We start from the raw sequence: 13,433 nt of genomic DNA on the forward strand, positions 1-13,433 counted from the left end.
CTTCTTCCTTGCCTATAAATTAGATTTCCATAATAAGGAGGAGAGATCTGGAAATAAATGACATGTTCTTGGATGTAACAGAGACTACCTGTGTATGAGGTTCCTGGTAATCCCTTCATTTCTGTGATGTCACAATTGGGTGTCAGTTTGGGTCCTCTGGGTCTCTAGATTGAGTCCCAAGATAGTTGAAAGTACAAGAGATGGCTTGGGGGTAACTCCTGTGAAAGATAAAGAAGCAAAGAAGCAGTAGTCAGGAAAAGCTTTCAGGTCTGACATGGATGAAAAGAGAAGAGTCAGAGGGAAGATTTGAGCAGGAAGAGCCTGGACTGAGATGCAGCTCTGTGAAAAGTCCCTGCCAGTGCACGGCTTGCCCATAAAGAACTGCTGGGCAGAGATGACCGGGCCCTGGTAGCCCTACTGTCTCCCCTCACTGGCTGGGAGCTCCCAGGGAACACATATCCAGCTTGAATGCTGCTGTGGATCTTGAAGATGCTGTAGCTAGCGGCTGTCGGCTGACTGCACTCCTCACCACAGGCTCCCTCTTGAAGGGAAACGGAGCAGCACACCCATGGCTGCCATAGTCTGCCCCTTGTACCACATGGATCCACTTGCCCACACATCTGGGGAGCAGCTCTTCAGCGATTCCTTAGTGCATCTCTCTTTCTCAGGGGAGACTTAGAAGAGTGAGCTTCGTGGAGCAAACTACAACTCCTGTCACTGCAAGTAGTCTCAGGGCCACAACCGGTACTCATCATCTCCCTTCTCCACTACTGACATTCCACTCACCTTTGGCCATCACTTCTGGACGTCCTGGTAGTGGTGTGTCTCAAACCCTCGTTCCTCTGGAAACTATGCCCTTCTCAAGCCAGGGCTGAGGCACTATCCGTTCACAGCTACAATTAGACAAGGAGTACCAAGAGATATCAAAGTGTACCATCTGAGTTTCACAGATGTCCTGCCTCCCCCGCTGTGGAACAGCAGTGCTACCTCCTCCTACAGATAAAGGTCAATTAACTCTGCCAATATGGTGACTCCAACTCCTGCTTTCTAGATGCAAGGCGTCCAAGGTCCTCATGTGTCAGTTGGAGCTTACAGTTTAGTGGAACTCTGACTTTGTCCCTCCCCAAAAGTACACCCCTTTGGGGACCAGAGGCTCCAATGAATGCTACAGATTCCAAAGCTGTAGGGATAGGAAAAACAAAATTCTACACTGAGTCATCGATGGTAAGTGGGGCCATTCCTGATTTCACCCCTTGGATCTAGGATCCTCCTGGGGACACACAGTGCCTTATGGAGGTCCCTGACTGGGTGCAGATACTGCCATCTGAAGGATAGCACCCCATCCTTACAGAGTATGACCTTTAAGTGGGCTCCGTAGCTGTACCTTTATTCGGGAAGGGCATTCCAATGCTCTACCAGAGTGGCAGCTTCTGGATAATGTAAATGTAATACAACCAGCCTATTTCATGGTCATGGGCCTGCCCTACCCATTTTCATTGTAAAGTGGATTCCCCTTTGGATGATATTTTGTGGGATTCCATGTGTCTCAGGCACTCTATAAGCCCCTATATTGTGGTTATAGCTTAGGCTCTGTAAGTAGGAGACCCAAAGGCAAACCCATACCCTAAATAGATGTCTATTCCTGTGCAAATAAACCACTGGCTCTTCCGAGACTGAAGGGGCCCAATGTAGTCAATTTGTCACCAAGAGGCCAGTTGATCTCAAGGGATAGTGTCATGTCAGGGACTCACTCTTGGTCTCTGCTGCAGGCAGATTAGGTATTCAGAAGGGGCAATAGTTACATCTGTCTTGGCAAGTGGGAGTCCATGCTGTGGGCCAACACATTGCCTCCATCTCTGCCATTATGACCACTCTGCCCATGTACCCACTTTGCCTTTTGTGAAGTGGCTAATGTCAACTAGCCAAGTCATTTTGTCTGCTTGGTTGTGCAGTACCTCTTTCATGGTGGGTGCTTTTTGGTGGATGTTAACAGGTGATACAAAAATGTTTTAACATGTGATGTGTACTCCATGTATTCATTCCTGTGCCTTTACCCATTACCCCCTTTGTCACAGGCTCTGACACTTTCTTTCAGGCTCCTGACCAGCTGACCAAGCCATTCACCACTGCTCATGAATCCATACACATGATCACCTCACTTCTCCTTTACACACCAAGTGGATGATCTGACGCACAACTCAAAGTTCTACCATTGGAAATTTTTCCCTTGCCACTGTCTTTCAAGGCCACCATTGTGTGTATCTATAATGTGGCCATCATCCCTTTTACTGAAATGATAGATCCCTGATTCTTGGTAGGGTTCATCTCCCACCTTCTTGAGCAAACTTGTCTTACAGAGGTTTCTAATATACTAGCATACTCTAGGATACTATATAGTGTATTCCAGTATATTACCTCTCTTCCTACAAGATCAGAACGATGTCATCTGTAATGAGTCACTGATATTCTTCAGAATGCCCAGATAGTCCAGATCTCTTGAGGCTACGTTATGACAGAGGGCAGGAGAGTTGACGTTAGCTCTGGAGCGGAAGTGTAAAGAAAGAATAGCATCAGTTCCAAAAGAAGGCAAACTGTTTCTGGTGTTTTTTTTTTTCTAAATGGGTTAAAATAAACATATTTTAAAGGATGTTTTAAAGGATCACACAGGTCAAGGACCCAGTGTGAAGGTGACTCCAACTGCCAAGTATGTCCAGCCGAATCATACTTTTGGGGACTGGGAGAACAACCACAGGTGTCCTTTACTAGCGAAGCCTTAAAGAGCAGTGAGTGTTCGGGGCTCCTGGGAGGCTCAGTCAGTTAACATCCGACTTCGGCTCAAGTCATGATGACTTGTGAGTTTGTGAGTTTGAGCCCCACATCAGGCTCTGTGCTGACAGCTCGGAGCCTGGAGCCTGCTTCGGATTCTGTGTCTCCCACTCTCTTTGCCCCTCCTCCACTCATGCTCTGTCTCAAAAACAAATAAACATTAAAAAATTTAAAAATAAAAAGAGCAGTGAGTTTTCCTGCCTACATCCTTCTAATAAGACTTGGTACTCACCTAAGTGGGAAGACTTCCTTTGTGGGCTGTATAGGCAAACAGATATACAGGCTTTATACTGGGCTCTTTGTAAAGAGGAAGGAGATGGGTGTTCCTCAGGGAGAGAAAGAAAAAAGCTCAAATTCCAAGAAAGGACATCAAGCTGAAGTAGAAGTGGGGAAAATTCAAGACCTCCTGATGGCTCTGAAGCAAGGAATCTATGCTTTGATGAGTCTACATTTTGTTAGTTTACTCAGAGATATTTGATATATTTTTAGTGCCATAGCAAATAACATCGTTTTTTAAATTTCATTTTCCACGTATTCCTGGCATTTAGAAATAAAGTTGATTTTTGCATATTGACTTTATTTCAGCAAACTTGCTAAACTTACTTGCAAATTCCAAACGTGTGTCCATTCTTTTGGACTTATACATATATAATATTTCATCTGAGAGTACAGTTTTACTTATTCCTTTGTGATGCCTGTGTATTTTCCATCAATGCTCCAGTCTTCTCTTTATGGAATTCCTTTAATTATGTGTTCTCTTCAAGCCACTTTACATTATCCTTTGGATTTCATTGTTGACTTCCTTCACATCAATAACCACTATATGTTTTGTTATATCATTTTATTGTATTTTACATTTTTTCTATATTTTCCCCGAGTTTTTATTTTGAAAAATTTTCAACCTTCAAGTAAGCTTCATATAGTAATGCAAATTCTATATATCCTTCACCTGGATTCACCAATTGTAATATTTTGTTCCACTTGGTTTTCTGGCTATATACTATTACACACAAACTTTTTGGCTTTGGCTAAGCCATTTGAGCCATATAAGATTTAGTTGCTGATATCAAGTCAACTTACCTTAAATATTTCACCTTGTTTTCCCCCCTAAGCAAGGGAATTCTCCTATAAATCAATTATCATATTAGAGATATTTAACATTAATTTATAACATTATCTAATATTCAACTCCTATCCAAATTTCCTAAACTGTGCCAATACTGTCCTTGATAAGCCTTTTTTTAAAAAAATTCAGAAACCTATCAAGAATCCTGCGAAGCATTTAGTTGTCACTTCTGTTTAGTCTTTTTTAATCTAGAATATTTCCCTATTTTTTTTATCTCATCACATTGGCATTTTTGAAGATTCCAAGCCAGTTGGACGTATTGTAGAATGTTTTTCAATTTGAACTTGTATAATTTTCCTCATGACTAAATTCACATTAAACATTTTGGCAGAAATATTACATGGGTGATACACTCAGATTTATTTTAAAATGTGAAACTAATCTGAAATTAACTCAATGTCATCATGATGCATTGTTTTATATATAGACTATATGTAGAATTCTATATACATGCATTATATATTTTATATTATATTTACATTCATACATAGAATTTGAGAGAGAGATATCTCAAATATATATGTGTGCAAAAGTCCTAAACTAAATTCTGGCAAACCAAATATTTATTTATTAAAATCCAATAATGCAATATTGACTGGAATTTTTATCTTCTTCCTGTTCAATACAGAGACTTCAGAATAGTTTTTTTTCATTTATCTCTCTGAATGTTACTGTTTTGTGTTATAAGTCTATAATTTTAGGCATATATATGTGTATATACATATGAATGATGTTTTATATATGTATTTTTAGTTGTTCTTCATTTCTTTCTTCCCCCTTCAATTATTTTCCTTTTTTCTTATAGAAGAGTCTTTTAGTATTTCCTTCGGAGTGGATCTTTGGTGCAGCTCTTTTGTTTGATCAATGGATAAACTGTAGGCCATAAATGACTGAATGAAGTACCCCCCATCCTTAGAGGCAAAGCCGAGACTGGCAGCCATGTAACTCTCACTCCTGGGCTAGTGCTTTTCTCTTCACATCATTTTGTTTGTCTATTTTTAAACATGTCTTTATTTATTTTGAGAGAGAGAGATAGAGAACAAGTGGGGGAGTGGCAGAGAGAGGGAGACAGAGAATCCCAAGCAGGTTCCATGCTGTTCAGCTCAGACCCCAATGTGGGGCTCAAACTCACAAACTGCGAGATCATGACCTGAGCCAAAATCTACAGTCAGACACTCAACCGATGAACCACCCAGGGGCCCCTCTTCCACATCATTTATTTTATTTTTTATTATTTTTTTAATATATGAAATTTATTGTCAAACTGGTTTCCATTCAACACCCAGTGCTCATCCCAACAGGTGCTCAATACCCATCAGCCACCCTCCCCGCCCTCCCACCCCCCATCAACCCTCAGTTTGTTCTCAGTTTTTAAGAGTCTCTTATGCTTTGGCTGTCTTCCACTCTAACCTCTTTTTTTTTCCTTCCCCTCCCCCATGGGTTTCTGTTAAGTTTCTCAGGATCCACATAAGAGTGAAACCATATGGTATCTGTCTTTCTCTGTATGGCTTATTTCACTTAGCATCACACTCTCCAGTTCCATCCACGTTGCTACAAAGGGCCATATTTCATTCTTTCTCATTGCCACGTAGTACTCCATTGTGTATATAAACCACAATTTCTTTATCCATTCATCAGTTGATGGACATTTAGGCTCTTTCCACAATTTGGCTATTGTTGAGAGTGCTGCTATAAACATTGGGGTACAAGTGCCCCTATGCATCAGTACTCCTGTATCACTTGGGTAAATTCCTAGCAGTGCTATTGCTGGGTCATAGGGTAGGTCTATTTTTAATTTTTTGAGGAACCTCCACACTGTTTTCCAGAGCGGCTGCACCAGTTTGCATTCCCACCAGCAGTGCAAGAAGGTTCCTGTTTCTCCACATCCTCACCAGCATCTATAGTCTCCTGATTTGTTCATTTTGGCCACTCTGACTGGCGTGAGGTGATATCTGAGTGTGGTTTTGATTTGTATTTCCCTGATGAGGAACGACGAGCATCTTTTCCTGTGCCTGTTGGCCATCCGGATGTCTTCTTTAGAGAAGTGTCTATTCATGTTTTCTATCCATTTCTTCACTGGGTTATTTGTTTTTTGGGTGTGGAATTTGGTGAGCCCTTTATAGGTTTTGGATACTAGTCCTTTATCCGATATGTCATTTGCAAATATCTTTTCCCATTCCGTTGGTTGCCTTTTAGTTTTGTTGATTGTTTCCTTTGCTGTGCAGAAGCTTTTTATCTTCATGAGGTCCCAATAGTTCATTTTTGCTTTTAATTCCCTTGCCTTTGGGGATGTGTCAAGTAAGAAATTGCTACACCTGAGGTCAGAGAAGTCTTTTCCTGTTTCCTCCTCTAGGGTTTTTATGGTTTCCTGTCTCACATTCAGGTCCTTTATCCATTTTGAGTTTATTTTTGTGAATGGTGTGAGAAAATGGTCTAGTTTCAACCTTCTGCATGTTGCTGTCCAGTTCTCCCAGCACCATTTGTTAAAGTGGTCTTTTTTACATTGGATATTAGTTGGCCATACTTTTGTGGGTCTAGTTCTGGGGTTTCTATTCTATTCCATTGGTCTATGTGTCTGTTTTTGTGCCAATACCATGCTGTCTTGATGATTACAGCTTTGTAGTTAGTAGAGGCTAAAGTCTGGGATTGTGATGCCTCCTGCTGTGGTCGTCTTCTTCAAAATTACTTTGGCTATTCGGGGCCTTTTGTGGTTCCATATGAATTTTAGGATTGCTTGTTCTAGCTTCGAGAAGAATTCTGGTGCAATTTTGATTGGGATTACATTAAATGTGTAGATAGCTTTGGGTAGTATTGACATTTTAACAATATTTATTCTTCCAACCCATGAGCACGGAATGTTTTTCCATTTTTTTATATCTTCTTCAATTTCCTTCATAAGCTTTCTATAGTTTTCAGCACACAGATCTTGTACATCTTTGGTTAGATTTATTCCTAGGTATTTTATGTTTCTTGGTGCAATTGTGAATGGGATCAGTTTCTTGATTTGTCTTTCTGTTGCTTCATTATTAGTGTATAAGAATGCAACTGATTTCTGTACATTGATTTTGTATCCTGCAGCTTTGCTAAATTCATGTATCAGTTCTAGCAGACTTTTGGTGGAGTCTATTGGATTTTCCATGTATAATATCATGTGATCTGCAAAAAGTGAAAGCTTGACTTCATCGTTGCCAATTTTGATGCCTTTGATTTCCTTTTGTTGTCTGATTGCTGATGCTAGAACTTCCAACACTATGTTAAACAACAGCGGAGAGAATGGACATCCCTGTCGTGTTCTTGATCTCAGGAAAAAAGCTCTCAGTTTATCCCCATTGAGGATGATGTTAGCTGTGGGCTTTTCATAAATGGCTTTTATGATCTTTAAGTATGTTCCTTCTATCCCGACTTTCTCGATGGTTTTTATTAAGAAACGTTGCTGAATTTTGTCAAATGCTTTTTCTGCATCGATTGACAGCATCATATGGTTCTTATCTTTTTTTTTATTAATGTGATGTATCACGTTGATTGATTTGCAAATGTTGAACCAGCCCTGCATCCCAGGAATGAGTCCCACTTGATCATGGTGAATAATTCTTTTTATATGCTGTTGAATTCAATTTGCTAGTATCTTATTGAGAATTTTTGCATCCATATTCATCAGGGATATTGGCCTGTAGTTCTCTTTTTTTACTGGGTCTCTGGTTTAGGAATCTAAACCTAACTGGTTTAGGAATCAAGGTAATACTGGCTTCATAGAATGAGTCTGGAAGTTTTCCTTCCCTTTCTATTTTCGGGAATAGCTTGAGAAGGATAGGTATTATCTCTGCTTTAAACGTCTTGTAGAACTCCCCTGGGAAGCCATCTGGTCCTGGACTCTTATTTGTTGGGAGATTTTTGATAACCGATTCAATTTCTTCGCTGGTTATGGGTCTGTTCAAGCTTTCTATTTCCTCCTGATTGAGTTTTGGAAGTGTGTGCATGTTTAGGAATTTGTCCATTTCTTCCAGGTTGTCCAGTTTGTTGGCATATAGTTTTTCATAGTATTCCCTGATAATTGCTTATATTTCTGAGGGATTGGTTGTAATCATTCCATTTTCATTCATGATTTTATCTATTTGGGTCATCTCCCTTTTCTTTTTGAGAAGCCTGGCTAGAGGTTTGTCAATTTTGTTTATTTTTTCAAAAAACCAACTCTTGGTTTCATTGATCGGCTCTACAGTTTTTTTAGATTCTATATTGTTTATTTCTGATCTGATCTTTATTATTTCTCTCCTTCTGCTGGGTTTAGGCTGTCTTTGCTGTTCTGCTTCTATTTCCTTTAGGTGTGCTGTTAGATTTTGTATTTGGGATTTTTCTTGTTTGTTGAGATAGGCCTGGATTGCAATGTATTTTCCTCTCAGGACTGCCTTCACTGCATCCCAAAGCATTTGGATTGTTGTATTTCCATTTTCGTTTGTTTCCATATATTTTTTAATTTCTTCTTTAATTGCCTGGTTGACCCATTCATTGTTTAGTAGGGTGTTCTTTAACCTCCATGCTTTTGGAGGTTTTCCAGACTTTTTCCTGTGGTTGATTTCAAGCTTCATAGCATTGTGGTCTAAAAGTATGCATGGTATGATCTCAATTCTTTTATACTTATGAAGGGCTGTTTTGTGACCCAGAATGTGATCTATCTTGGAGAATGTTCCATGTGCACTTGAGAAGAAAGTATATTCTGTTGCTTTGGCATGCAGAGTTCTAAATATATCTATCAAGTCCATCTGATCCAATGTACCATTCAGGGTCCTTGTTTCTTTATTGACCGTGTGTCTAGATGATCTATCCATTTCTGTAAGTGGGGTGTTAAAGTCCCCTGCAATACCACATTCTTATCAATAAGGTTGCTTATGTTTGTGAGTAATTGTTTTATATATTTGGGGGCTCCCGTATTCAGCACATAGACATTTATAATTGTTAGCTCTTCCTGATGGATAGACCCTATGATTATTATATAATGCCCTTCTTCATCTCTTGTTACAGCCTTTAATTTAAAGTCTAGTTTGTCTGATATAAGTATGGCTACTCCAGCTCTCTTTTGACTTCCAGTAGCATGATAAATAGTTCTCCATTCCCTCACTTTCAATATGAAGGTGTCCTCAGGTCTAAAATGAGTCTCTTGTAGACAGCAAATAGATGGGTCTTGTTTTTTTTATCCATTCTGATACCCTATGTCTTTTGGTTGGCGCATTTAGTCCATTTACATTCAGTGTTATTATAGAAAGATATGGGTTTACAGTCATTGTGATGTCTGTAGGTTTCATGCTTGTAGCAAGGTCTCTGGTACTTTGTCTCATAGGATCCCCCTTAGGATCTCTTGTAGGGCTGGTTTAGTGGTGATGAATTCCTTCCGTTTTTGTTTGTTTGGGAAGACCTTTATCTCTCCTTCTATTCTAAATGACAGATTTGCTGGATAAAAGATTCTCGGCTGCATATTTTTTCTGTTCATCACATTGAAGATTTCCTGCCATTCCTTTCTGGCCTGCCAAGTTTCAGTAGAGAGATCCGTCACAAGTCTTATCAGTCTCCCTTTATATGTTAGAGCACATTTATCCCTAGCTGCTTTCAGAATTTTCTCTTTATCCCTGTATTTTGCCAGTTTCACTATGATATGTTGTGCAGAAGATCGATTCAAGTTACGTCTGAAGGGAGTTCTCTGTGCCTCTTGGATTTCAATGCCTTTTTCCTTTCCCAGATCCGGGAAGTTCTCAGCTATTATTTCTTCAAGTACACCTTCAGCACTTTTCCCTCTCTCTTCCTCCTCTGGAATACCAATTATGCGTAGATTATTTCTCTTTAGTGCATCACTTAGTTCTCTAATTTTCCCCTCATACTACTGGATTTTTTTATCTCTCTTTTTCTCAGCTTCCTCTTTTTCCATAATTTTATCTTCCAGTTCACCTATTCTCTCCTCTGCCTCTTCAATCTGAGCTGTGGTTGTCTCCATTTTATTTTGCAGCTCATTTATAGCATTTTTTAGCTCCTCCTGGCTGTTCCTTAGTCCCTTGATCTCTGTAGCAATAGATTCTCTGCTGTCCTCTATACTGTTTTCAAGCCCAGCGATTAATTTTATGACTATTATTCTAAATTCACTTTCTGTTATATTATTTAAATCCTTTTTGATCAGTTCATTAGCTGTTGTTATTTCCTGGAGATTCTTTTGAGGGGAATTCTTCCGTTTGGTCATTTTGGATAGTCCCTGGAGTGGTGCGGACCTGCAGGGCACTTCCCCTGCGCTGTGGTGTATAACTGGAGTTGGTGGGCGGGGCCGCAGTCCGACCTGATGTCTGCCCGCAGCCCATTGCTGGGGCCACAGTCAGACTGATGTGTGCCTTCTCTTCCCCTCTCCTAGGGGCAGGATTCACTGTGGGGTGGCGTGGCCTGTCTGGGCTACTTGCACACTGCCAGGCTTGTGGTGCTGGGGATCTGGCATATTAGCTGGGGTGGATCAGCAAGGTGCACAGGGGCAGGAGGGGCAGGCTCAGCTCGCTTTTCCTTCAGAGGTCCGCTTCAGGAGGGGCCCTGAGGCACTGGGAGTGAGTCAGACCTGCCGCCAGAGGGATGGATCTGCAGAAGCACAGCCTTGGGTGTTTGCACGGTGCAAGCAAGTTCCCTGACTGGCTCCCTTGGGAATTTTGGCTGGGGGATGGGCGAAGGAGATGGCACTGGCAAGCGCCTTTGTTCCCCGCCAAGCTGTCGTCAGGGGCTCAACAACTCTCCCTCCCGTTGTCCTCCAGCCCTCCCCTTCTCCAAGCAGAGCTGTTAGCTTATAACCTTCCAGATGTTAAGTCCCGCTTGCTGTCAGAACACACTCCGTCCGGCCCCTCTGCTTTTGCAAGCCAGACTCGGGGGCTCTGCTTTGCCGGCGGGCCACCCCTCCGCCCCAGCTCCCTCCCGCCAGTCCGTGTAGCGCGCACCGCGTCTCCGCCCTTCCTAGCCTCTTCCGTGGGCCTCTCATCTACGCTTGGCTCCAGAGAATCTGTTCTGCTAGTCTTCTGGTGGTTTTCTGGGTTATTTAGGCAAGTGTGGGCGGAATCTAAGTGATCAGCAGGACGCAGTGAGCCCAGCGTCCTCCTACGCCGCCATCTCTCTTCCACATCATTTAAAAATCTTGGGGTCAGAGGCATACAAGAGTAATCAATTGACATAGATGGTTGAATCTACTAATGAAATGTTGTAAAACCAGTTAGTTTGATAAATTGGCTTTGAAGTAATAGAAGCAAAAGAAAAACACAGTTTATCAGTCAGTAACAGACACAAAAAATATTAATTAGAAAACTCACTCAAGCGACATGGTAACAAAGATACAATAATTTTACTAGGTAATATTGACCTGAACATAACAAAACATTGGCCACCAAATGCCGATTTATGCATCCTTGCTATTTTTTATACCAATAACAATATCATCTGTGAACTGAAACGCAGCTGCCCCAAGGAAAGTATAAATCCAGGATGCATTTTTTCATTCCCTAGAGAGAAGAAAATTGTAGCAAAGGGGTGCCTGGGTGGCTCAGTCCGTTGAGCGTCCAACTCGTGGTTTCAGCTCAGGTCATGATCTCACAGTTTCATGAGTTCAAGGTCTGAGTCAGGCTCTGCACTGACAGTGTGGAACCAGTTTGGGATTCTCTCTCTCCCTCTCTCTGCCCTCCCCCCACTCTCACTGTCTCTCTCTCTCTCTAAATAAATAAATAAATAAATAAACTTTAAAAAAAAAAGAAAGAAAGAAAATTGCAGCAGTAACACAGGATTTGAAGGGGAAATGAGACTATGGGAGCAGAAAACGCAGATTTAGAAAGCAAGAATGATTTGCAGGGAGCTGTGATCCCCTAACATTTGTTCCTTCAGAGCACCCTGAGGATTCGCTGATTGTAACCATGCCCCCTCATGCCTCACATGTAGTTTCTGATCTTGGTATACGAATTTTAAAAAGAAAAAGAGAGAAGATGGGGAGATAAAAAATAATCACCCATTCCTTTCAAATATTCAATAATTTGGTTTTGTTTTTCATTAATAATATTGCTGTATGATATTCCTGAGATTACTAACCTATGGTGTCTATCTAGATTTTAAGTTTGTTTCTTTTCCTTTTTTTCTTCCAGAACTGCTTCTTTTAAATTTTTTTTTTCAACGTTTATTTATTTTTGGGGACAGAGAGAGACAGAGCATGAACGGGGGAGGGGCAGAGAGAGAGGGAGACACAGAATCGGAAACAGGCTCCAGGCTCTGAGCCATCAGCCCAGAGCCCGACACGGGGCTCGAACTCACGGACCATGAGATCATGACCTGGCTGAAGTCGGACGCCCAACCGACTGCGCCACCCAGGCGCCCCCAGAACTGCTTCTTTACTTAATCCCTCTTTTCTAAAGGGTTTCAATCAAACAGATTGATTTTACAGAAACCAATTTCCTCGTGATGTTCTGATTCAATCACCCAGTCACTCCTGCCATTGCCCAATGGGGTAATGAAAAAATGGCCATAGCAGCAAGGATAAGAGCTATGCATAGACTCAGCAACATGGACTTCTGCTCACCAAGGTCAGTCTGGCTACAGCCACACCCGACTGCTCAGTCTGCCAACAGCAGCAGCCAATGCTATACTTCCAGTATGGCACCATTCCCAGAGAATTGGCCAAATGCTGAGTGGCAGGTTGATTAAAGTTTACCTCTTCAACCATGGGAGTGAGAGTGCTTTATTTTCACTGGAGGAGATAGTTGACTCTGGATACGGATTTTCCTTTCCTGCCTCAATGCTTCCACCAAAACTATCATTCATGGATTTCCAGAAAAAGTCCACTGTCATGGTACTACACACTGAATTACTTCTGACACAGGAGCTCATTTCGCAGAAAATGAAATGTGGAGAAGGGTCCATGATCATAGAGTTCACTGGTTTTCCCATGTTTTCCATCATCCTGAAACAATTAGCTTACAAGAATGGTGGAACAGCCTTTTTATGACCCAGTGATGGTGGCAGCATCTTGCAAGGCTGGAGAAATGTCCTTCAGAATGGAGAAATGTCCTTCAGTAAATGGTCTAAATTAGTGGACAATATATGGTGTTCTTTCCCTAGAATTCATGGGATTGGGAATCACAGGGTGGACATGACAGTGAATCCTCTCCCTATGAACTGCAATGATCCACTAGAAAAGTTTTTGCTTCCTAGCCCCACAAGTTTAGGCTTCGCTGGTTGGGAGGTCTTGGTTCCAAAGGGAATAACCCTTCCACTAGTGGACACAACAATGATTCCTCTTAAAACTTGAGATTGCCAGCTGGCCACTTGGGTTTGTCATGCCACTGAATCAACAGGCAAAGAGAGTGGTTACTTTAATTCATTGGGATCACTGATACTGATCATTAAGGGAAAATAATGCTGCTAGTACACAAAAGGGATAAGGAAGAGTATTTCTGGAATTCAAAGATAAACATCATCCAAAGATTTTTAAAAG

The 13,433-nt window shown here is 41.4% G+C and overlaps 1 long non-coding RNA gene across 1 annotated transcript; it reads left to right on the forward strand.

Annotated features, from left to right (window-relative positions):
- The first annotated feature begins 139 nt into the window (after window positions 1-139).
- Window positions 140-12,659, forward strand: LOC125164171 (uncharacterized). The gene is made up of 2 exons (XR_007151663.1): window positions 140-1,224; window positions 12,321-12,659. It is a non-coding gene; the product is annotated as an uncharacterized LOC125164171 (long non-coding RNA).
- The last annotated feature ends 774 nt before the right edge of the window (window positions 12,660-13,433 follow it).

The sequence above is a fragment of the Prionailurus viverrinus genome, chromosome B1, assembly GCF_022837055.1.
Source record: "Prionailurus viverrinus isolate Anna chromosome B1, UM_Priviv_1.0, whole genome shotgun sequence".
In the NCBI taxonomy this organism is placed as follows: Eukaryota; Metazoa; Chordata; class Mammalia; order Carnivora; family Felidae; genus Prionailurus; species Prionailurus viverrinus.